Source organism: Cottoperca gobio, chromosome 18 (genome assembly GCF_900634415.1).
Source record: "Cottoperca gobio chromosome 18, fCotGob3.1, whole genome shotgun sequence".
Classification (NCBI taxonomy): domain Eukaryota; kingdom Metazoa; phylum Chordata; class Actinopteri; order Perciformes; family Bovichtidae; genus Cottoperca; species Cottoperca gobio.
The window spans coordinates 3,085,307-3,107,796 of NC_041372.1; the positions used below are offsets into that span (position 1 = coordinate 3,085,307).

Sequence of the window (22,490 nt, forward strand, 5' to 3'; positions counted from 1 at the left end):
GATGCGGCTGGAGCCGTTCAGGAGGCCGGCAGAGAGGCTGGGCTGAAAGTGGGCGGAGCCGCTCCGGAGGCCAGGCTGGAGGCCAGGCTGGAGGCCGGCGGCGAGGCCGGGCTGGAAGCCGGCGGAGAGGCCGGGCTTGGGAAGGGACCTCGAGAGGAGAGGGGAGCGAGGGGAGCGAAGGGACCTCGAGAGGAGAGGGGAGCGAAGGGACCTCGAGAGGAGAGGGGAGCGAAGGGACATCGAGAGGAGAGCGAAGGGACATCGAGAGGAGAGGGGAGCGAAGGGACATCGAGAGGAGAGGGGAGCGAAGGGACATCGAGAGGAGAGGGGAGCGAAGGGACATCGAGAGGAGAGGGGAGCGAAGGGACATCGAGAGGAGAGGGGAGCGAAGGGACCTCCGGGGTCTGGGGAGGCAAAGGGATTTAAGGGAGCACTGGGGCTGGGGTCTCGAGGGACAGAGGGAGCACAGGGGCTGGAGTCTTGGTGGGCAAAAGCAGCACAGGGACCTCGGGGGACAACGGGAGCACAGGGGCTAGAGTCTCGAGGGAGAACAGGGGCTGGGGTCTTGAGGGACTGAGGGAGAACAGGGGCTGGGGTCTCGAGGGAGCACTGAGGCTGGGGTCTCGAGGGACTGAGGGAGCACAGGGGCTGGGGTCTCGAGGGACTGAGGGATCACAGGGGCTGGGGTCTCGAGGAACGGAGGGATCACAGGGGCTGGGGTCTCGAGCAACGGAGAGGGCACAGGGGCTGGGGTCTCAAGGGACAGAGGGAGCACAGGGGCTGGAAGTCTTTTGCGCACACAGGTCCTTCCTGGGCTAGGCAGGTACCCAGAAATGGGTCTGGTGCTGGAATAGGAGAAACGGTGGAAGGCAAACCAATCTGCGAGGTTGAGGAAATCCCTCATCTCCTCAGGCAGAAGACCCCACGGGCCTGTCGGTCCTTTCTACAGGCGGCTTCCTTCCATTGACGCAAAAGACATATTAATGCGACATACAGACAAAAATAATCCTCATCATCAAGCACCGCTGAGTCCATTCTTGGTGAGTTCGTACTGTCACGGTGAGGAAAAGGTGAAGACCCAAATGCAGTACACTGGATAAGGTTCTAACAAAAAGAGAGCTTTATTTTATAAAAAGCTAGTAAAAATACAAAGTAACAAATAAAACTGAAAACACAAACCAGGAAGACACGAGGAGCACAAGGAGCAGCGCACGAGGAGACACCAACAACAGGGGTGACACTTAGATGACGAACTCACCAGGAACACTGGGACAGACAGGGATATATACACACAGACACTAAACGAGGGAACGAGACACAGCTGGGAGAGAAAGGCAAATACACAGGAGGAAACTAATGAAGGGAACGAGACACACCTGGGGAGAAAGGCAGAAAACACAGGGGCAGGAAGTAATACCAGACATGACACAAGGGGAAGGGAACATTTCAAAATAAAACAGGAAACAGAAACCAAGATCATAACAGGTTGAAGCCATTTATTGATTTATATGTATTTGATTTAGTGATTCAGAGCAACAGCTTGAAAGTTCTGTCGAACAGTGAAACAGAATAGCCCTCAGCTGAGTATTTTCCATGCTTGTCTTATCATATTAATAAATGCTTTGTTAAACAAGAAGTTTATTAGATCAATTCAACGTTCGAACTCCGACTCCAAATTTGAACACGACAGGACACATGATGAACCGCAGTGTATTTCTAAACAAATAAGGATATTTTGAGATGTTGCTATGCTATTCGCAGCCGTGTGGATGGAGCATTATTTAGGTGTCACTACAGTGTTTATCTGGCTGCTGTGTGACCTTCGTAGGACGCTGGTTTGGAGCTGACAAAACTAATGCTCTGCTGGCTTCAAACATGGATTTCTCTGGCATCTGACAAGTGGGCGTTGTCTCACTTTTTACCTTTTATGGGGAGCTGCTGGAAGTAGGTTGTTGCCTGGGTGAAATCACCATCATGACAATGGCCCTTGCATTAATAAAACTGCTCCAATGGGATAGATTGGAAATCTGCCAAATCAGGACTTTGGTGCAGAGATGTGGTGCATGAAATTATTTATAATAAGTTCTGATGAATAGAATAGAATAATGCCATTGAGTCATTTGTAACAGAGGTCCAGTGTTTGTACTGTATTGAGTCATTCATTTTCAAATGGAGCATTTTTTCTGGCTCAAATAAGAAAACATGGCACAAGAGGAACAGCTGTATGTTTTTGGAGATATGAAATAACACAAAGAAATGAATAGAAACGGCACAAATAGAGCAGGAAGAATGTTTTTGTGTTTAATAAGATTAACAACTGGCAAGGCTTAGTCCACCATTTGTCTTGAAACAACAACATCTGTTTTCCGTTTCAATAATGGAATTAGAATTGCAGACCTAATACAAAATACAGATTATGATTATTAAGATATGTCGTAGCTCAATTCATTGTTGCCTGAGAGTGTGTAGGAAGGGTGAAGGGGCCACGACCTCTTTGCCATGGTTAAATTACCTCTGCCATATTGTGTGCATCATTATGGTTCTTGATAGATTTATATTCAAGTCAAGATTCATACAGTATATCAAAGTAGAATTAGAGACTCTTCCTATTGGTGTTGCTGTAATTGAACTTCTCTCTTGTTGCTTGGATCTTCTGCTGGAACAACACTTTTATCATCCATGTACATATAAAATGACACTGAATTGTATGTTTTCCATATTGCCATTCTCAGGATGCTCTGGTTCATTTCTTCACTGATTCTGGCACTGATATCAAACCAGCTGTCTTTCATAATGTCAATCACTATGTTGTGGCTGAAGTTTTGGTTTTAGTTAAGAATTGATTACGTTTTGGTTGCCAGATGGTTGCAATTTATGAATTACTCTCTTACAATAATAATAAGTTCAATTGATGTGAAATAGTGACATATTGTGTAAACTCTTACCATTATTTGGGGATCATTGTTTTGCGTCTAACAGCCCAGAGATCCCACTGCCATCTAGTGGAAGAAAGGAATGCTTGACATGTTACCCACAAAAAAATGCTTTCCATTTAAATTAAATGATTTCATTGTTGATAAGGGATAGTCTCTACAGATAATTATATGTGTTTTACTTTTTTGACTTGTGGATGTGGTTGGATGAAGGTGAGATAAATAAGTATTTCTGATTGACACTGTGTGGATATATGGGTTGTACATAATATATAGGCCTACATATAAATGTATACTTCCATCTCCTTTTTCGGACATAAACTATTTATTTATGTAGTTTGTTTAAGTTGTAGGTTAAATGACAATATGTACATTGAGAGTTTGGTATATTTCTACTGTTCATGTTTTTAAGTGTTCGAAATGAATTCAATTAGTCTAAATCTTTGTAATGTGTGTTGCTCATTTTTAACGCAAAATGCTTTTGTTTTGCAAGTTTAAAGAAAGTCATTTATCCCTTTGGGAAGCTTTACTCTCGTGTCCTTACTGTTGCCAGGGGCAACACAAGCACCAGGCGACGCTGGCCGACGGTTAACTAACTGGCAGTTTTTACCTAGCTTAGTTAAAGTAGTGCCCTGATATTTTAAAGACTATTTTCAATTGTCTGTGTTCTTTTTAATGTAAATAAGTGTCACTGAGTGCAAATGCCACCAAAAGCAGCTAAAAGGGTCTCAGACAAAAAGCCCAACGCTTCTGGAGACGCAGTTGTCAGTAAGAACTGGGAGGCTGGACTCACCAGAGCACCGTTTGAAGAGGTTTGTTCACTTCACTCACTTCTTTCTTCACTTTAACTTATATGTGAACTTATTTCTCTTTCCTTACACAAAGTGAAACTTACAGAGGTCGTATTACTTGGCTACACGCGGTAGTTAGCTCACTTTTACCGGTTGGCAGTAGCTAGCTAGCTAACGTTTACGTTACAATGTTTAATGTCAATAGCTCTTTATTTCAGGTACAAGAAGGGATTTAAAATGAGGGTGTTATCCTTCAATTTGCTTCTTGAGAGACACTTTCAGTAACGTTAACAACGTCACTAGGTTATTTGGTGAAACGTGTTGCCAAACATACTTTCTGTGGCATTTGTCACCATAATTAGACGTATAAATTGCATAAAACGCAGTAAACGTTGGAGCTTTTACTTTGAAGGTAAGACGTCCTAACCGGAAGTCTCGTTTGTTATTGAGGTTATCTTCTCAAATTAAATTTTTTTTAATATTGGAAAAAACTATTAGATTATTTATACATTCCTAATTTACTCAAAATGTTTAGTTGACCACAAAGGCTTTTGACAAGAAAACGGATTACTCTTCAGTACACGGACACTTTCCGTACATTTGTTATTTGTTTTACAATTTAATTGATCTTTTTTATACTATGAAATATATTTACTGCAACTTTTATAAGAACAATTGGAAGATGTAACGTTATACATTTTCTCAATAAAGTTGGGAGTGAACAAATATATCTCCAGTAAAACCGCAAATACTAGCTAGACCCCGGGGAAGACCCAGGACTCTGCGGAGAGATATATCTCCTCATTGGCCTGGGAACGCCTCGGGTTCCCCCAGTCGGAGCTGGCGGATGTGGCCCGGAGAAGGGAAGTTTGGGGTTCCTTACTGGAACTGCTGCCCCCGCGAGCCGACCCCGGATAAGCGGTAGACGATGGATGGATGGACTAGCTAGATTTTAAATCCACCTGTCAATTATCTGTAATGGAAACAAGGAGAAGCATGATGTGAAATCAGTTGGTTGTTGATGTATTATTATATTATCCTGGTATTCTCCAATGCCCTTCTCAGGAGTCATGGCAAGGCTGTGTGTCTTTGGTGGTCGGGAGTAGTCCCGAGGAGGAGCTGACCCAGGCTTTGTCTTTGGCCATAAAGAAACTTGTTGACCTGGGATAGCACCCTTACCAAGGTAGTCTTAGTTTGATTCAAGTTCTATTAATAGTGTCTCCTGTATATTTGTAGAGCTATTATCGCTGTCACTACAGTACTTAAAATGTTACTATACAAACTAATGTAGTTTACTAATTCATATGAAATACACTGCACTCTGACTAACCTCTTGTGTGTCCATGTAGCTTTCACATCTTTAAAATCTAAATATCTTCATGTATAGATAGTGTGCAAACATGTGACAAAACTGTGTGAGGTATGCGTGCAACGCCATGTTGAATGGTATACACATCAACAATGGCGTCTAAAGCGAACAGCAATACAACTCCTACTTCTTCAAAGTATTGTGACTCTCTGGAGTCCTCTGCAAAGGCAAGATTCAGAGGAGCTGGTCAGCTTCATGCTCCAAAGCTTCCTGCCTCTGGTCCACACCGAAGAGGAGAGAAGCCACATGTTAAAAAGCTTGCTGCACAAATGAAGAAGACCAGAAGGTATAGTGGACATACTCCAAAAAGGGCATCCCTTCAAGAAATGTGCTACTTAGTCATATACTTTCACTATTTCCTTAGAAAAATTTACATGACATAAACCTTTGTATATGTAGCATTGGTGGTTCAGTGGTAGAATTCTCGCCTGCCACGCGGGAGGCCCGGGTTCGATTCCCGGCCAATGCATCATAACCTTTTATGAAGGATGAAATGACAGGTTTGTGTTTCAATGGGCCGGGCTTAGCCAATCAGTGCCAACTCCACTGTCACGTTGAGAGTTCTGTCACACAGACAGTATGGTGGGCTTAAAATGTTACGTGGCTGGGGAATGCTTGCTTTCATGAGTGTAGGAATGGACGAGGAGAAAATAGGGAGCGAGTAAGAGAGCTAAGCACACAGCTTGGAGGCTAAAAGGCTTGTGAGACAGAAACAAACAGACGGTTAGAGAGATGCAATGCAAACTAGAGAAGGCCATTTCTATGAAATGGACGCTGAAAGTTTGGAAAAGTAGGAATGGGTATAATTTGTATGAATATCGAGTGATGAATACATCAGCACCAACATTACAAGGACAGACTAGTGTCGCTTTGAATTGAATTACAAAGTGAACTGACACCAGGGATGTGACACGAGAGACAATCCAGAAACCTGCGTGTGATAGAATCAAGTGGAAGGTTTTACCACTGCAGTGAGAAGGTACACAGCGAGTGAAACGTCTCTAGTGTAAAGTGCCAAAAAGGCATCACTTAGTTTAAAACCAGAATTATACTTATAAAACAAATGTTTGGTGGTCGGGTTGATTTACTTCAGCGTTCAGTAAAAGGCCAGTCTGTACAGCTCACAGTAGAAAACCAATACTGTAAAATGTAAAAGGTTTGTAATAGTCGGGAAGAGTCAAGATGTGGCGTTTGTTTTCATGTTTTTAGGTTCATTACATTACAGGTCATTTAGCAGACGCTCTTATCCAGAGCGACTTACATTGAACTTAGTACAGGGACAGTCTCCCTGGAGCAACTCAGGGTTAAGTACCTTGCTCAGGGGTACAATGGTGGCAGCCTTGTATTGAACTCCCGACCTTCTAGTGCAGGGGTCGGGAACCTTTTTGGCTGGGAGAGCCATAAAAGCCAAATATTTTTTTTATGCATTTCCTTGAGCCATATATTTAATAAATTTGAACGCAACTTTATGCGTGCATTTTTTAAAAGAAGAACACGTCTCCGAGTACTAATAGCGGTGTCAGTGTTGCATTGAACAGGTGCTCTTTTATTAAATAAACTAAACGCTTACGTTATTTATCTCATTTATGTGCACGTTTCAGTGTTTACTGCACAGGTGTCAAACTCAAGGCAATTATGACCTATTTAACCTCTTATGTATGTTGGTGTTTTTGTTGTTGTCCTGCATTTTAGCGCCTTGAGATTGCTTTTAGCTTTTAAAGGCGCTTTACAAATACAATTCATTATTATTATTATTATTATAATTATTATTATTATATCCGGTCCGCAAGAAAATATCATGTCTATCATAACTGGCCCGTCGGTTTTGGTAATTAAATCAATGCATGGCACAACCACGGGAAAATACATTTGCGGAAGTATCTAAATGTGTTATGAACGTGACACAATAGGTGGGACTCAAAAGCAACAACTCAAGACGAGGTTTCAAAAGTAAAAAGGTCTTTACTCAAGATCGTTATAAATAACAAAAAATCACTCGCATGGACAAAACTAAACTTGATTTAGGCAATATTCTACAATAGTTTACGGATTCAAAAACACTGGCTCTCTTAGTGGTAAGACACAAGACGAACTGGCACAAAGGGAGACAAGGACCACACACACACACACACACACACACACACACACACACACACACACACACACACACACACACACAAAACAATCAAACAGACGGGAAACCTTACAGATAGGAAGTGCTCTGAAACGAGAGGGAAAGGTAATTACGAAATAAAACAGGAAGTGCAATGACAGACAGTGCATGACGAGACGAGACATGAGTGACTGTAACTTAACAAGTGAACAATGAGACACAAATAAACAGACTCTAAACTAAACATGAAACAAATACATTAACACAAATGACGGGATGTTACAAAATGTGTGAATTTAATTAAAGTTTTTGGAAAGCAAAGGGAAACACACCACAGATCTCTGGGACGATGTGAGCTGGCCTGTTTGTGCGACATAACGAAGCATCTCACTGTTAAACCTGCAGCTTCCGGGCCGTGTGATCACGGACATGTGTGATGCCAAGCTGCCTGTGGGAGACTGATGCAGAAGGAAACTTTGGTCACTACGTGTTTCCAAACACTGACAAACATCTCCACCGCTGTGTTCCCGACTGCATTCTGCTGATGTATTGAGCGCATTTGCCGAGCTGTTTGGGGCTTTGGAGGTGGGATGGACACAGAGACACACACACACACACACACACACACACACACACACGTGTAAGTGTGTGCGCTATGCAGTCAGAGACAGAGCAGAGGAAAGGAGAGGGGAGAACTTAAAAACAAATTCGCTGCTAAATGTTTTACTTTAAAATGGCACAGTATAATTATTTATTACTTGTTAATCATGTGAAAAAATGTCAGCTCAAAATTGTCTGCGAGCCATATCGCGTCATCGAAAGAGCCATAGGTTCCCGACCCCTGTTCGAGTGTTTTGTTTTGGAAGACGTACCACTAGACCACTCGGCCATCACCACCCAGGCACCATGGAAGTTCTTCTCAATGAAATACTTCAATACTAGAGCCAGCTAGAGAATTTTGGATTTGGTTCCGACTTGCAGCAGAGTTTCGACCCTAACCCTAATGATCATTAGCATGTTATTTCATTTAGTTGGCTACATTTATCTCTTTTCAAAGAAAAGTAACAGATGGATGAGTTCCTTCTCAGCTGGGATGAAACAACCTTTGATTAACTGCATGTATCTTAATTCCACAGCATGAGAGACACAAGCTCAACTTGGGAACCAACATCACCAACTCTCCCTCCTGGTGTCATCATGGTGCAGCCAGCACCACCTGAATGCTGCACGCCGTGGACTGAGAAGGAGCAGCCACATGCTGCACAAACCTCACCAACTCTCCCTCATGGTATCATGTTGGTGAAGAGAGCAACACCCAAAACTGTTAGTGGTGGGATGAGGAGACCGTGCAGCCACGTGCTGAACCAACTTCACCAACTCTCCCTCCTGGTGTCATGAAGGTGCAGCCAGCACCATGTAGACTTGTTAGCTGGTGGGATGAGGAGACCGTGCAGCCACGTGCTGAACCAACTTCACCAACTCTCCCTCCTGGTGTCATGAAGGTGCAGCCAGCACCATGTAGACTTGTTAGCTGCTGGGATGAGGAGACCGTGCAGCCACGTGAAGCTAGGTGAGATGATTTCCTTTAACAATGTCAGATAGAGGAGAGAATAGAGAAGAGGGGCCATCATTAGAGCAGATAAGGGAACCGTATAATAACTGTTTGTATGTTTTCAGCCCATTGGCTGTCCTTTCTAAAAAATAGTCCAGTGGATCCCCCCAGGGAGGTTAAAGTGAGCCCCCTCCACCTCAAATTTTGGATTTGGTTCTGACTTGCAGCAGAGTTTCGACCCTAACCCTAATCATCATTAGCATGTTATTTCATTTAGTTGGCTACATTTATCTCTTTTCAAAGAAAAGTAACAGATGGATGAGTTCCTCCTCAGCTGGGATGAAACAACCTTTGATTAACTGCATGTATCTTAATTCCACAGCATGGATGACACAAGCACAACTTGGGAACCAACATCACCAACTCTCCCTCCTGGTGTCATCATGGTGCAACCAGCACCACCTGAATGCTGCACGCCGTGGACTGAGGAGAACGTGCAGCCACGTGAAGCTAGGTGAGATGATTTCCTTTAACAATGTCAGATAGAGGAGAGAATAGAGAAGAGGGGCCATCATTAGAGCAGATAAGGGAACCGTATAATAACTGTATGCATGTTTCCAGCCCATTGGCTGTCCTTTCCAACGACAGTCCAGTGGATCCCCCCATGGAGGTAGAGAGAGTAGCCACTCCACCTGAAAGCTCACCTGAGGAATGTAGCGTGGAAGAGGAGCACCCTGCAGTCACTGCCTCCACAGATGGTAAAAGAATGCTCACCCCCACTGTCTGAATTGTTAAGGTCTCTCACATTGTTGTTGATTCTAACATGGACAGCAGAATCATTAAAATGTCCTTTTGATTTTCAGACGACACGGAGCAAGAGCGGGAGAAGAGCAACAAAAAGAAAAACTTCTTCAAGCGCTTCCTCTCATGGGCCAAAAGAACATTCTGCAGCTGCGGCTGCGGCTGTGTAGACTAGTGCGTAGAGTGTGTAGACCCTCACCTCACTTGACGTAAAGAACAAATATGATGTCTGTGGTCACAACGGCGTCTGCTGGAGAGCGGTTTAGCTGGGGTTAAGACCCCTGGACAGAATCAAGTAGTCAGTGCCACAATGCATGCTGGGAACCTTGTTTTGGATCTTTAGTAGAAGGCTCGGTCTGGGTTTACGAGGAGCAACGTTGGGCTGATCCAGAGCAGAGTCGAGTGACGGAGCGACAGGTGAAGTGCACCAAGTGAACTGTTTCAGTTTGCCTGAAGACGCCGAGTGATTCTCTCTTCCGTCAGTCCCTGTTCAGGAGCCACTCTCCTGTCCACAGCCAGCCAACTGTGGACAGGGGACTTCCATAATCGGCGCCTGAACAAGGACCGACAGACCAGAGAATTCTCAAGCCACAGTTTATTGCCTTTTCCCTCTTCACTCAACTCCGCATTGGATTAGCACAGTGTCCTCCTTGTCACCCGGACCAACCAAGAGGTCCCGACCAGGAGACCATTACACTGACTACTGCACTTAGTCTGATATCCAGCCCAGTTAATCCCGACTCTCCGAAGCACAGCTCCGTTACTACACCCAACTGCCACAACATCACTAGAAGTTCACTATGTCACTGTGTGAGGTGCTCTGCCCTCTATAGTATTGTACACGTTTCTTGTATTCTTGTACATCTCAATAAAAAAATGTTTATTGACTACCAGGAAAAAATAACAAACTTCGGCGAATTCACACAAAGAAAGATAAAGGAATATTCCATCGGACCGGACCAGATCATAAATATGGATGAAGTGCCTTTGACGTTTGACCTGCCTCTCACTAGGACTGTTAACAAGAAAGGTGAATCGTCCATCACGTTGAGAACCACTGGCCACGAGAGAACGAATTTCACTTGTGTTCTTGGCTGCACAGCATCTGGATTAAAGCTTCCGCCAATGGTGATTTTTAAGCGGATTACAATGCCAAAAGAAAAGATCCCAAACGGCATATCCTTTAAAGTTAACAAGAAAGGGTGGATGATGGAAAGCGTAATGAAGGAGTGGCTGAATGAGTGCTACGTCAAGCGCCCTGGAGGATACTTTCGCCAAGAAAAAGCTTTGCTCGTTTTGGACAGCATGAGGGCCCATATAACGGATTCAGTTAAAGCAGCCATCAAGAGCACAAACTCCATTCCAGTTGTGATTCCTGGGGGCACAACGAAGCATCTGCAGCCACTCGACATCAGTGTCAGTCGTGCGTTCAAAGTGGAACTACGCACTCAGTGGGAGGCGTGGATGACTAGTGGCGATAAATCATTCACCAAAACTGGTCGCATGCGAAAAGCAACTTTCGCTCAAGTTTGCGAGTGGATCCTGACAGCGTGGAGGAGTGTTAAAACATCCACGATCACCAACGGGTTCCGAAAGGCTGGAATGCTGCGTGATGAAGAGGAGGACGCCGCCACAGCCGAGGTATTTCAGAGGCTGTTCGATTCCGACAGTGATGAAGAGGAGTTCGTTGGTTGAGAGCGACATCGAAAGAGAGAGGAAAGTGGCTGACGAAGCCACCCTGAGCCTGTTCGTTTCCGACACCGAAGATGAGGACTTTGGTGGTTTTAGTACGCAGGAAGAAGACGAAGATGAGGATTAATGAATCCCCTCTGTGCACGAACCCTTACATATGGTAATTAAATATTAAAAAAACCTGCGGCTTATAGTCCAGTGCGGCTTATATATGTACACATCAGTCAATTTAGCTTCTGCGGCTTATAGTCCGAAAATTACGGTATCATATCAGATATCAGAGATATCAGAAATCTCTTGTAATGATAATCCAGCTTCCAGACTAGGTCTGAGTTCTGTTGGGATACTAGGTATATTGAGAGTGTCTAAGAAGTTATTTTGACGTGTCAAATCTGTATGTCAGAGTCGTATAAATTTTCAGACATTTTTAAAAGCCTCATTTATTTCTATATCATCTCCGTTATTATTCTGCATTAACATAATGGAGCTTTCAGTTTGTAATTGTTTAATGCGCCACGCTAATATCTTCCCAGGCTTCTCTCCTTGGTGGTAAATTGTTGGTTTGAGTCTTAGTAGACTTGCCACTGCTGATAGTTCATTATACTGTGACCTCAGTACGAGCAGTTCTTGTACTTTGGTGAAGGGTTTCTGAAAGGCCTCACTCTCCAGGGTTTTTATTTTCGATTCCAACATTGTCATTTTCTGACGAGCTTTTTTGGATTTGGAGCTTGTGTAGTTCATAATTTGGCCTCTAATAAATGCTTTAAAAGCTTCCCATCTTATAGATGCTGATGTTTCCGATGTATTTGTCTCAAAATGTAAATCAATTTGTTTGCCAAGATACGTGACAAAATCTGAGTCTTGCAACCATTTTTGTTGGAGTCGCCATTTAGGAGGATCTCTCGTCAGCTGTGAGTCGACAAAGCGGTGAGTTTGGTGCATGGTCCGAAATAAGGATTCCATCATAAGTGCCGTCTTTAATTTTAGAAGCCAAATTTGCTGATATCAAAAAGTAATCAATACGGGAATAAGATTGGTAAGAAGCAGAATAGCAAGAATACTCTATAGCATCAGGCTTTAATTCTCTCCAGATGCCCTTCAAATTGAAATCTTTCATAATATTAAGTAATACTTCCCTGCTTTTGGTGTGTGATTTATCTATGCCTTCTGACCGATCCTTTGTTGGATCCAATACAGTTAAAATCCCCTGCTATGATGTAATTACCAGTAAATGTTGAAAGCGTATAAAACAGGTCCCTGAAAAACTTTGGATCATCATTATTGGGAGCATATATGTTAACTAGATTCAGGGTTTCTGTTAGTAGAGTACCCTGTACAATTAAGTATCTACCAGCTTTGTGAAATGGTACCGATTTGTGAATTAACTCATAACACCCCTAGCCTGAGTAGAAAATGTTGCTGAATACACACATCCCGTCCACCTCCTCCTAATTCTATGATCTACTTTGTATGTTCTTCCTAATGGTTTGTGTGCATGTCCTCACATTGACGGGCTCCTCTGAGGGATGCAGTTCTTGGTTTCCCCCCACAGGGGGCGCAGTGGTAGTAATGGACTCTGTGTGAGTCCTGGCTGAGCTGCCTGCTGTATCTGCTCTGCTCTTCTTGCCAGTAGGCAAAGTTTTACTTTTCTTATTGACTGTCGACATAGCCTCCTCCTTCTGCTGCTGCTTGCCTTTCGGTGTACTCTCCTTCTTTGATTTCTTGGCCATCTCCTCCACCTTTAGCTGATCCTGCTCCAACTTCCAGGCCTGTAACATCATGCACATATTAATACACAGTGACGCTCTAAGGATAAGCAGTTAGAGATGATGGATGGAGGGATGTATGTATTTAGTGCTTTGCTCTAAAAATGCTTCTTTTACTTGTTTCATGTTCACTGCACTTCATGGTCTAGCACCGGCGTGCACGTCTCACATGCTTACAGTGTATGAACTGGCACCAGTTTGAAAGTGGAGGACTAAAGTTAGTTCAAAGCTCTTATGCTCCGAGCCGCTGGAACAGTCTGCCTGAGGACCGGAGAGCGGCTGGAAGTGTTGAAATCTTTAAACGTAAACTTAAACCTACATATTCAGCCAGACTTTTGATTAAGAATAGTTTATAGACATGTTACACTTTTCGTTTTTATTGTTGTTATATTAATCTAAGTTCTTATTTCACAATGTTATACTATTAATGTTAATAGATTTTATATCAATTGTATTACTTCTGCATCATTTCTTGCATGCATTGATATCAAATGGTCAAATTGTTTTAGTCTTTTCTGTTTTTTTCTTCAGTTTCTGCTCGTCATTCATATGTGAAGCACTTTGAACTGCACTAACCTGTAGGGAAGGTGCTATACTCATTACGTTTCATTAATTGATTGATTGTAAAAGAAGATATCAAGTTGAATTTCAGTCCAGCCAGATTGACGGCAGCATTGCTGAAAGGACCGAACAGTGCCGACTGTGAAGGTGAATGTTCACGTTAGCTGGTACTGACTTTAAGGGAGCCTTTTCTGATGACTGGCTCCAAAGTGACCTCCTCCTCTGCAGAATCTGTAGCCTTTTCATCTAGTCCAGGAACAAACAAACATTGTATTTGTATGGTGGGAACATATAGTCCCATTGCCAGAGCTTTATGTTGACAAGCTACAGTACCATTTGGAGCCTCAGCAGGGCCTACACTTCTGAGTTGCATTGCCTCTCTCTTTAATTCTTCCTCTTTTGACCAATCCGAAATGCGATCTGCCACATGGTCCAGGTACTTCCTATCATGACCAAAAAGCAGAACAAAAGTTTAGCCAGGATCATTTTCATTTATTTTTCATGTGTGAAAAAAAAGGTTTTGTTGTTAGGTGGTATTTTGTGTAATACAAGTGTTTGTTGTTGTAATACACATTGTTGCCATAACAGGCTGGAGTGCATCACTACCCCATGTAATAAAAAGGACTAAAAGTATCCTGGCAACAACAACAAAAAGTCAACAATTATAACTTCTTTTCACCTGTTTTCTCAGATAAATATATCAGGAGCAACGAGCGAAACTAGTTTTCTGAGAAGATTCATATTGTATAACATAGTGTATCATAATGAGGCCGTTTATGGGAAGCTTATTCTTTTGCATTCTCACATAAGAAAAAGCTTATTATTATTATTTATGTCATGTGAGAAGAAAACAAAAAATGTGAACTTGCATTCTGACCTGAACTTGACATCAGTATGAAGAGCTACATCCCAGAACTCCTTGCACTGACGATAAGGGCTCATGGGATTGTGACAAAAAATGTACAGGATGTTGTTATGACATATTATGGCCATTGTTTGTTTAAAAAAAAAGCCGTGGGAGGGGGGTAATAATCAAAGAACAATTCAGAATTTCCAAAAATAAAGTGGTACATTTACATACAGTACAGTTTAGAGGCAGTTGTACTATGTAATAAACTATATGTGAGCTAAAGTCACAACATCACAGTAATTGAATTACCTTTAGTCTGTAGGTTATTAAACTGTTGTTTAGCGTACAATAGTGGGATGATAACCTGAGGGTGCTCACACTTCTTCTGCGTCTCCTCTGCTCCAAACTTCTGCACTAGCCTCTGACACAAAAGAGAATAGAGCAGAGACGAATGAGGGAATCATTTCATGCTGTAAAGAGTGTGTCCTCTGGAGTCATAGTGTGCAAAACACATTCACACCATCATCCCAAAATATACCACACAGAGTAACTTGTCCCTGTGTACCCAGAGGGTTTCAGTACAGTAAAGGTTACATTTTGTTTGGTGAATAGTCATTTATTTTTAAGAATCTTTAGTATGTTAGCTAAACTGTGATTGTAGCGCCATCTGCTGGACTTATATTATATTTGTGGCCCAGATATGCTCCCACACAATGAGCAGAACATTTTCTCAAAAACAATACCACAGACTCAGACATGAAGGGAATGAAAAACACTGCCCGATTCATGGCTCTAGTATTGAAGTGTTTCACTGACAAGAACTTCCATGGTGCCTAAAAACATAAACAAACGCCACATCTTGACTCTTCCCGACTATTACAAACCTTTTACATTTTACAGTATTGGTTTTCTACTGTGAGCTGTACAGACTGGCCTTTTACTGAACGCTGAAGTAAATCAACCCGACCACCAAACATTTGTTTTATAAGTATAATTCTGGTTTTAAACTAAGTGATGCCTTTTTGGCACTTTACACTAGAGACGTTTCACTCGCTGTGTACCTTCTCACTGCAGTGGTAAAACCTTCCACTTGATTCTATCACACGCAGGTTTCTGGATTGTCTCTCCGGTCACATCCCTGGTGTCAGTTCACTTTGTAATTCAATTCAAAGCGACACTAGTCTGTCCTTGTAATGTTGGTGCTGATGTATTCATCACTCGATATTCATACAAATTATACCCATTCCTACTTTTCCAAACTTTCAGCGTCCATTTCATAGAAATGGCCTTCTCTAGTTTGCATTGCATCTCTCTAACCGTCTGTTTGTTTCTGTCTCACAAGCATTTTAGCCTCCAAGCTGTGTGCTTAGCTCTCTTACTCTCTCCCTATTTTCCCCTCGTCCATTCCTAAACTCATGAAAGCAAGCACTCCCCCAGCCACGTAACATTTTAAGCCCAACCTACTCTCTGTGTGTTGCAGTGACAGAACTCTCAACGTGACAGTGGAGTTGGCAGAGATTGGCTCTTGTGCTGCAAGTGATTGGATAAGCCCGGCCCATTGAAACACAAACCTGTCATTTCACTCCATCCTTCGTAAAAGGTTATGATGCATTGGCCGGGAATCGAACCCGGGCCTCCCGCGTGGCAGGCGAGAATTCTACCACTGAACCACCAATGCTACATATACAGAGATTTATGTCATGTAAATTTTTGAAAGGAAATAGTGAAAGTATATGACTAAGTAGCACATTTCTTGAAGGGATGCCCTTTTTGGAGTATGTCCACTATACCTTCTGGTCTTCTTCATTTTGTGCAGTAGTCAGCAAGCTTTTGAACATGTGGCTTCTCTCCTCTTCGGTGTGGACCAGAGGCAGGAAGCTTTTGGAGCGTGAAGCTGACCAGCTCGAAGTCTAACCCGGGACCATTGTGAAGTTTGGGCTCCTCAGTCGCACGTGACAAATACTGCTCTGTTGAAATCTCCACCTAAACACACAAGAAATGGGGAAAAAGCATTAAACCAGCCAAACAAGACCAATAAGTAAAAATGGAACATCATCTCAGCCTAAATCAAAAGGGGCAGAAACACTGAACAAAAGTAGAGAGGACACAAAGGAAAGAAGGTTCGTTTGTCATCTTAGTCTTGAGTAATTCAAACACTTACACATGTGCCGAAAAAGCCTGATGAAAGAGACAGGTTCTACCGTGGTCTGGTGGGCGTTCCTCAAGCACAGATTTCTTCTTGGAGCGTGGAGTCATGGGGGTCGGCACAACCTGACACAAGAAACACGCACACAAAGGAATACTTTTTAAGAGATTTAAAACTATACACCCAATATCCAGCAGCTTAATTACTGTTCACTGTGGAGGTAACACTTCAATGCTACGTTCTGCTGGCTGATAGGGCTGTATGTATTACTTGTACAGACATGTTTATAAGATGTACCGGTATGTATTTTAATTGCATATACATTGTATTCAGCATCTGCAAGGGACTTGTTGTAAACATAGGTTGCAGACTTTGCCTGCCTCAAGGCTAGCTGAATCAAATCAAATGTATTTATATAGCCCAATATCACAAATTATACATTTGTCTCAGTGTACTTTACAGACTACAGGATACGACACCCTCTGTCCTTAGACCCTCGCATCGCACAATGAAAACTACATTATTTTTAGCGCAAAGCAGCGACATCTTTCCCTCAGCTTTGGTCACTTGGTCTTCCTCCGACACAGTTCTTGTCACACATGAAGTCATTGACAGTGGATGTTTTTGTGCCTCGTGCTTGTGCTCGGACGATTTTTCGTGCAGGCGAACATCGCTTATTCCGCCGTGTGCAAAACTAAATCTGAATGACACACTTTACAAAAAGCACGAGTTTGTCCGACTCTGCTTTTAATAAATAAGAGAAGGTCTCCTCTCATTTGTTTAGTTACTTGCATAAAGTTTGAACTTGTTTGGCAGGTACAGCTGCGTCTCCATCTATCTCCCGTCCACTGTGACTCTCATCATATGTTGTCGTCTTCTTCTGTGTTATTGTTCCTGTTTTCTTCTTCTGTGTGTTAATGGCGGATAACGTTTTTCAGCTAAAGTTAAACATAATACTGCCACCTGCTCTGCCGGAAGCCACTTTACCCTTTTTTAAATTAGGCCTATTTTTATTTTTGAAAGGTTAAAATACAGGATAATTACGGGAAAATATTTAAACGTGAGGACAGCGGGATAGAAGGAAAAATACGGGATAATCCCGGGGAAAACGGGAGGGTTGACAGGTATGGTTTGTCCCGGGGCAGTTTCATTTCATTCACACATTTAGATACTTCCTTAAATATGTATTTTCCCGTGGTTGTACCATGCATTGATTTAATTACCAAAACCGGTGGGCCAGTTATGATAGAAATATGATATTTTCTCACGGGCCGGATATAATGGTGGCCTTGAGTTTGACACCCCTGCAGTAGGCACAGAAACGTGCACATACATTAGATAAATAACATAAACGTTTAGTTTATTTAATAAAAGAGCACCTGTTCAATGTGAAAAGTGAGTTGTGAATAATACATTTAAAAAATCAGAGGGGGGCGCGGGGTTCTGTTGGGGGGGCACAGACAATGGTAGGGGAAACACTGATAGCACTTTTAGTACTCGGAGACGTGATATACTTAAAACTCAATTTTATTAAATATATGGCTCTCAAGGAAATACATTTAAAAATATTTGGCTTTTATGTCTCTCCCAGCCAAAAAGGTTCCCGACCCCTGAACTACAGAAACCATGTGACCCTGTTCAATTGTTTGTGCATGAATGATGTGAGTGTACTGTTCCTGGTAAAACAAATCAACATGTAGTACACCATTATATAAATAGCCTACTTACTTTAGCCTCAAACAATGAGTTTACAAAGATGAGAGGCTGAAAAAGGTCACAAGCCTAGATGTCCCACACAAGTGCCACAATCTTCAGTTCACCTCAATCTCGTTTATCTCGAGTCCCGGGAAATCACTATGGAGACCCCTCTATTAAAGAGTGAGAGAAATGTCACACAAACTCTGCAGGTTCGCACCACGAGCAGCTGATGTGCTTATATAAAGAGCTATAGTGCCTGAGCACAAACGACGGCTTATACCCGACTGTTTCCCAACAGCCCTGCAGGAGCAGATGGGATCAATAAAATATTAATATTGATAAGGACTGACAAAATTAAATAGTGCCAAAAGCATCGAGTTATTCAAGACTCTATAGTTCAGGGGTGTCAAACATATAACCCGCGGGCCAAAACCAGCCCGCCAGAGGGTCTAATCCGGCCCGCGGGATGACTTTACAAAGTGTCCCAAAAAAGTTGTCACACAGTATTATGACAGCATACGCACGTTCAAGTTGAAGATGACTTTGTGGGAGAAGCAAATGTCAAGTGGTGACTCTGCTCATTCTCCTCGTCTAAAAGATGTGCGTGTGACTGGAGTTAATACATATACATGATGTACATGAATCGGTACAAAGACAAGATTATGGTATAGCTGCGGTAGTTGGAGCAACGGTTTCAGGTCTTTGGTGAACTTGACAGAATTTGCAGTTTTTTCGCTCGCCATTCACAGTCAAGGCTTCTGATCTGCCCCTCAACATCCTTCAACTTGAAGTAATCAACTTGCAGTGCCATTCAGATTTGAACCACAAATTTGCCTCGGCGGGCTTGGACACCTTTTATCAGTATCTCTTGCCAGGGCACCCCAAATTGACAGGACTTGCTGCAAAAGTTTTGTGCATGTTTGGGACGACTTAAATGACACCCTGGCTGCTACTCAGGATTTGACGCCTGATAGTGATGCACTTGTGACGGCTAAAAGATGCCAAGTTTCAAGAGCAAATTAAACAGTGAGTAAGCCTACTTAATGTAAAATGCTGCTTCAGACACTTTTGCACCCTAAAGAATATAGTTCTGAGAAAATTAATATTTACAGAGGAAATATTTAAAGAACGAGATCGCGGGTACAAGCGGCCGAAATGGGTTTTCTCAGACGGGTGGCGTCTCCCTTAGAGATAGGGTGAGAAGCTCAGCCATCCGGGAGAGACTCGGAGTAGTTCGTTACTGGAGCTGCTGCCCCCGCGACCCGACCCCGGACAAGCGGTAAACGATGGATGGATGGATATTTAAAGACATTGAACATTGTGCAATAATGTCAGTCAGCAGCTTCAGTACAAAAGAGCAACAACTTTTATGTATTTATTTATTTATACATTTACAAGGCCGGGGGATAAATGAACCTTCCTCCTTAATAGTTCCCACTTTAGTTTGTATGTGTGCTGTCAGTTCAGCTGGCAGGATTACTACACAGATGTGGCAATGAATGTAAACTTAAAATAATTTCTAGATCTTGACAAGTTGTTTTGATCATAAAGTAAAATACTATATTGTTCAGTTCCAGACAGCTGTGACTAAATGTTTAGTAGCTACACTGTGATCTGAAAGTTGTAATGTGTAAATGATAAACTGAGGCATAATATTGTTGACATTGAACTTATTTTTCTTAAGAAATGTCAGGTTGTTCATAATGTTTTGTAAAAAGATAGTTCATTAAATGTGAACATTTTCAGAATGTACTCGTATGCACTAAAGCAAAGGGACATTTATTTTCATTATTTACAGGTTATTGTGCTGTGATTTTACTGCATGTGGCCCCTGAACTCAAATGAGTTGGACACCTGTTCTGAAGGTTGAGAAAAGTAACTTAAGTAACTGGAATTCATATTTTTTAAATTTGAATGAATACCTCATTAGCATAATTTGGAACTATGTGTATTACTACAAAGGCATCGGAACTTTAGAACAGGACATTAGAATGAGCTATGACATACAATTCTAGAACTCATATCACAAGTTCAGGCTGCTTGTGCCCATTTGTCACTTTAACTTGGACGATCGGACAGAGAACATCATTACTTCTCAACTCCACAAACTTCTTAACAAACTCAACTGATCACTTCAACTGATTGAACAAATCTCCTGTGATTCAGGTAAGTCCCTGTTTATTTCTCCCTCATGTAGAAAGTGTGTGAGAACTTGATGTGTCAAATTTACAATGTGCAATATGCAGATGTGTTTACATGAACAGCTAACATCAACTAACGTTTGTGAACGCCCTAGATAACTTATTTTCATAATGCTAAATATGTCTGTTAGCTGTGTAAATATCTAATCACTCAGGAAACTGGAAGTGTATACCATCTCATACTTGGAGCCGAGTTTCGACCCTAACCCTAATGATCATTAGCATGTTATTTCATTTAGTTGGCTACATTTATCTCTTTTCAAAGAAAAGTAACAGATGGATGAGTTCCTTCTCAGCTGGGATGAAACAACCTTTGATTAACTGCATGTATCTTAATTCCACAGCATGAGTGACACAAGCTCAACTTGTGAACCAACTTCACCAACTCTCCCTCCTGGTGTCATGAAGGTGCAGCCAGCACCATGTAGACTCGTTAGCTGGTGGGATGAGGAGACCATGCAGCCACGTGATGAACCAACTTCACCAACTCTCCCTCATGGGTATCATGTTGGTGAAGAGAGCAACACCAAAACTGTTAGGTGGTGGGATGAGGAGAACGTGCAGCCACGTGCTACACCAACCTCACCAACTCTCCCTCATGGTATCATGTTGGTGAAGAGAGCAACACCAAAAACCGTTAAGCTGGTGGGATGAGGAGACCATGCAGCCACGTGATGAACCAACTTCACCAACTCTCCCTCCTGGTGTCATGAAGGTGCAGCCAGCACCATGTAGACTCGTTAGCTGGTGGGATGAGGAGACCATGCAAGCCACGTGATGAACCAACTTCACCAACTCTCCCTCATGGTATCATGTTGGTGAAGAGAGCAACACCAAAAACCGTGAGCTGGTGGGATGAGGAGAAGGAGCAGCCACGTGCTGCACGAACCTCACCAACTCTCCCTCCTGGTATCATGTTGGTGAAGAGAGCAACACCAAAAACCGTTAGCTGGTGGGATGAGGAGAAAGAGCAGCCGCGTGCTGCACCAACCTCACCAACTCTCCCTCATGGTGTCATGTTGGTGAAGAGAGCAAAACCTAAAACCATTAGGTGGTGGGATGAGGAGAAGGTGCAGCCACGTGCTGCACGAACTTCACCAACTCTCCCTCCTGGTGTCATGAAGGTGCAGCCAGCACCATGTAGACTCGTTAGCTGCTGGGATGAGGAGACCGTGCAGCCACATGATGACACCAACTTCACCAACTTCACCAACTCTCCCTCCTGGTGTCATGAAGGTGCAGCCAGCACCATGGAGACTCGTTAGCTGCTGGGATGAGGAAGACCGTGCAGCCACTTGATGAACCAACTTCACCAACTCTCCCTCCTGGTGTCATGAAGGTGCAGCCAGCACCATGTAGACTTGTTAGCTGGTGGGAATGAGGAGAACGTGCAGCCGCGTGAAGCTTGGTGAGATGATTTCCTTTTAACAATGTCAGATTAGAGGGATGAGAATAGAGAAGAGGTGCCCCCCCATCATTATTAGCAGATTAAGGGAACCGTTATAATAACTGTTTGTATGTTTTCAAGCCCCTTGGCGTCCTTTCTTAAAAAAAATAGTCCCGTGGATCCCCCCAGGGGCAAGTTAAATGAGCCCCCTCCTACCTCAAATTTTGGATTTTGTTTCCGACTTGCAGCAGAGTTTCGACCCTAACCCTAATCATCATTAGCATGTTATTTCATTTAGTTGGCTACATTTATCTCTTTTCAAAGAAAAGTAACAGATGGATGAGTTCCTCCTCAGCTGGGATGAAACAACCTTTGATTAACTGCATGTATCTTAATTCCACAGCATGGATGACACAAGCACAACTTGTGAACCAACATCACCAACTCTCCCTCCTGGTGTCATCATGGTGCAGCCAGCACCACCTGAATGCTGCACGCCGTGGACTGAGGAGAACGTGCAGCCACGTGAAGCTAGGTGAGATGATTTCCTTTAACAATGTCAGATAGAGGAGAGAATAGAGAAGAGGGGCCATCATTAGAGCAGATAAGGGAACCGTATAATAACTGTAT

The 22,490-nt window shown here is 42.9% G+C and overlaps 1 protein-coding gene and 2 non-coding genes across 3 annotated transcripts in view; 2 read left to right on the forward strand and 1 right to left on the reverse strand.

The window, feature by feature from the left end:
- The window catches only part of LOC115023953 (sperm-associated antigen 17-like), a 36,429-nt gene that overhangs the window by 10,688 nt on the left and 3,251 nt on the right, over positions 1-22,490 (forward strand). The window lies entirely within an intron of this gene.
- On the forward strand, positions 5,492-5,562 carry trnag-gcc (transfer RNA glycine (anticodon GCC)). The gene has a single exon. It is a non-coding gene; the product is annotated as a tRNA-Gly (tRNA).
- trnag-gcc (transfer RNA glycine (anticodon GCC)) lies at positions 16,036-16,106 on the reverse strand. The gene has a single exon. It is a non-coding gene; the product is annotated as a tRNA-Gly (tRNA).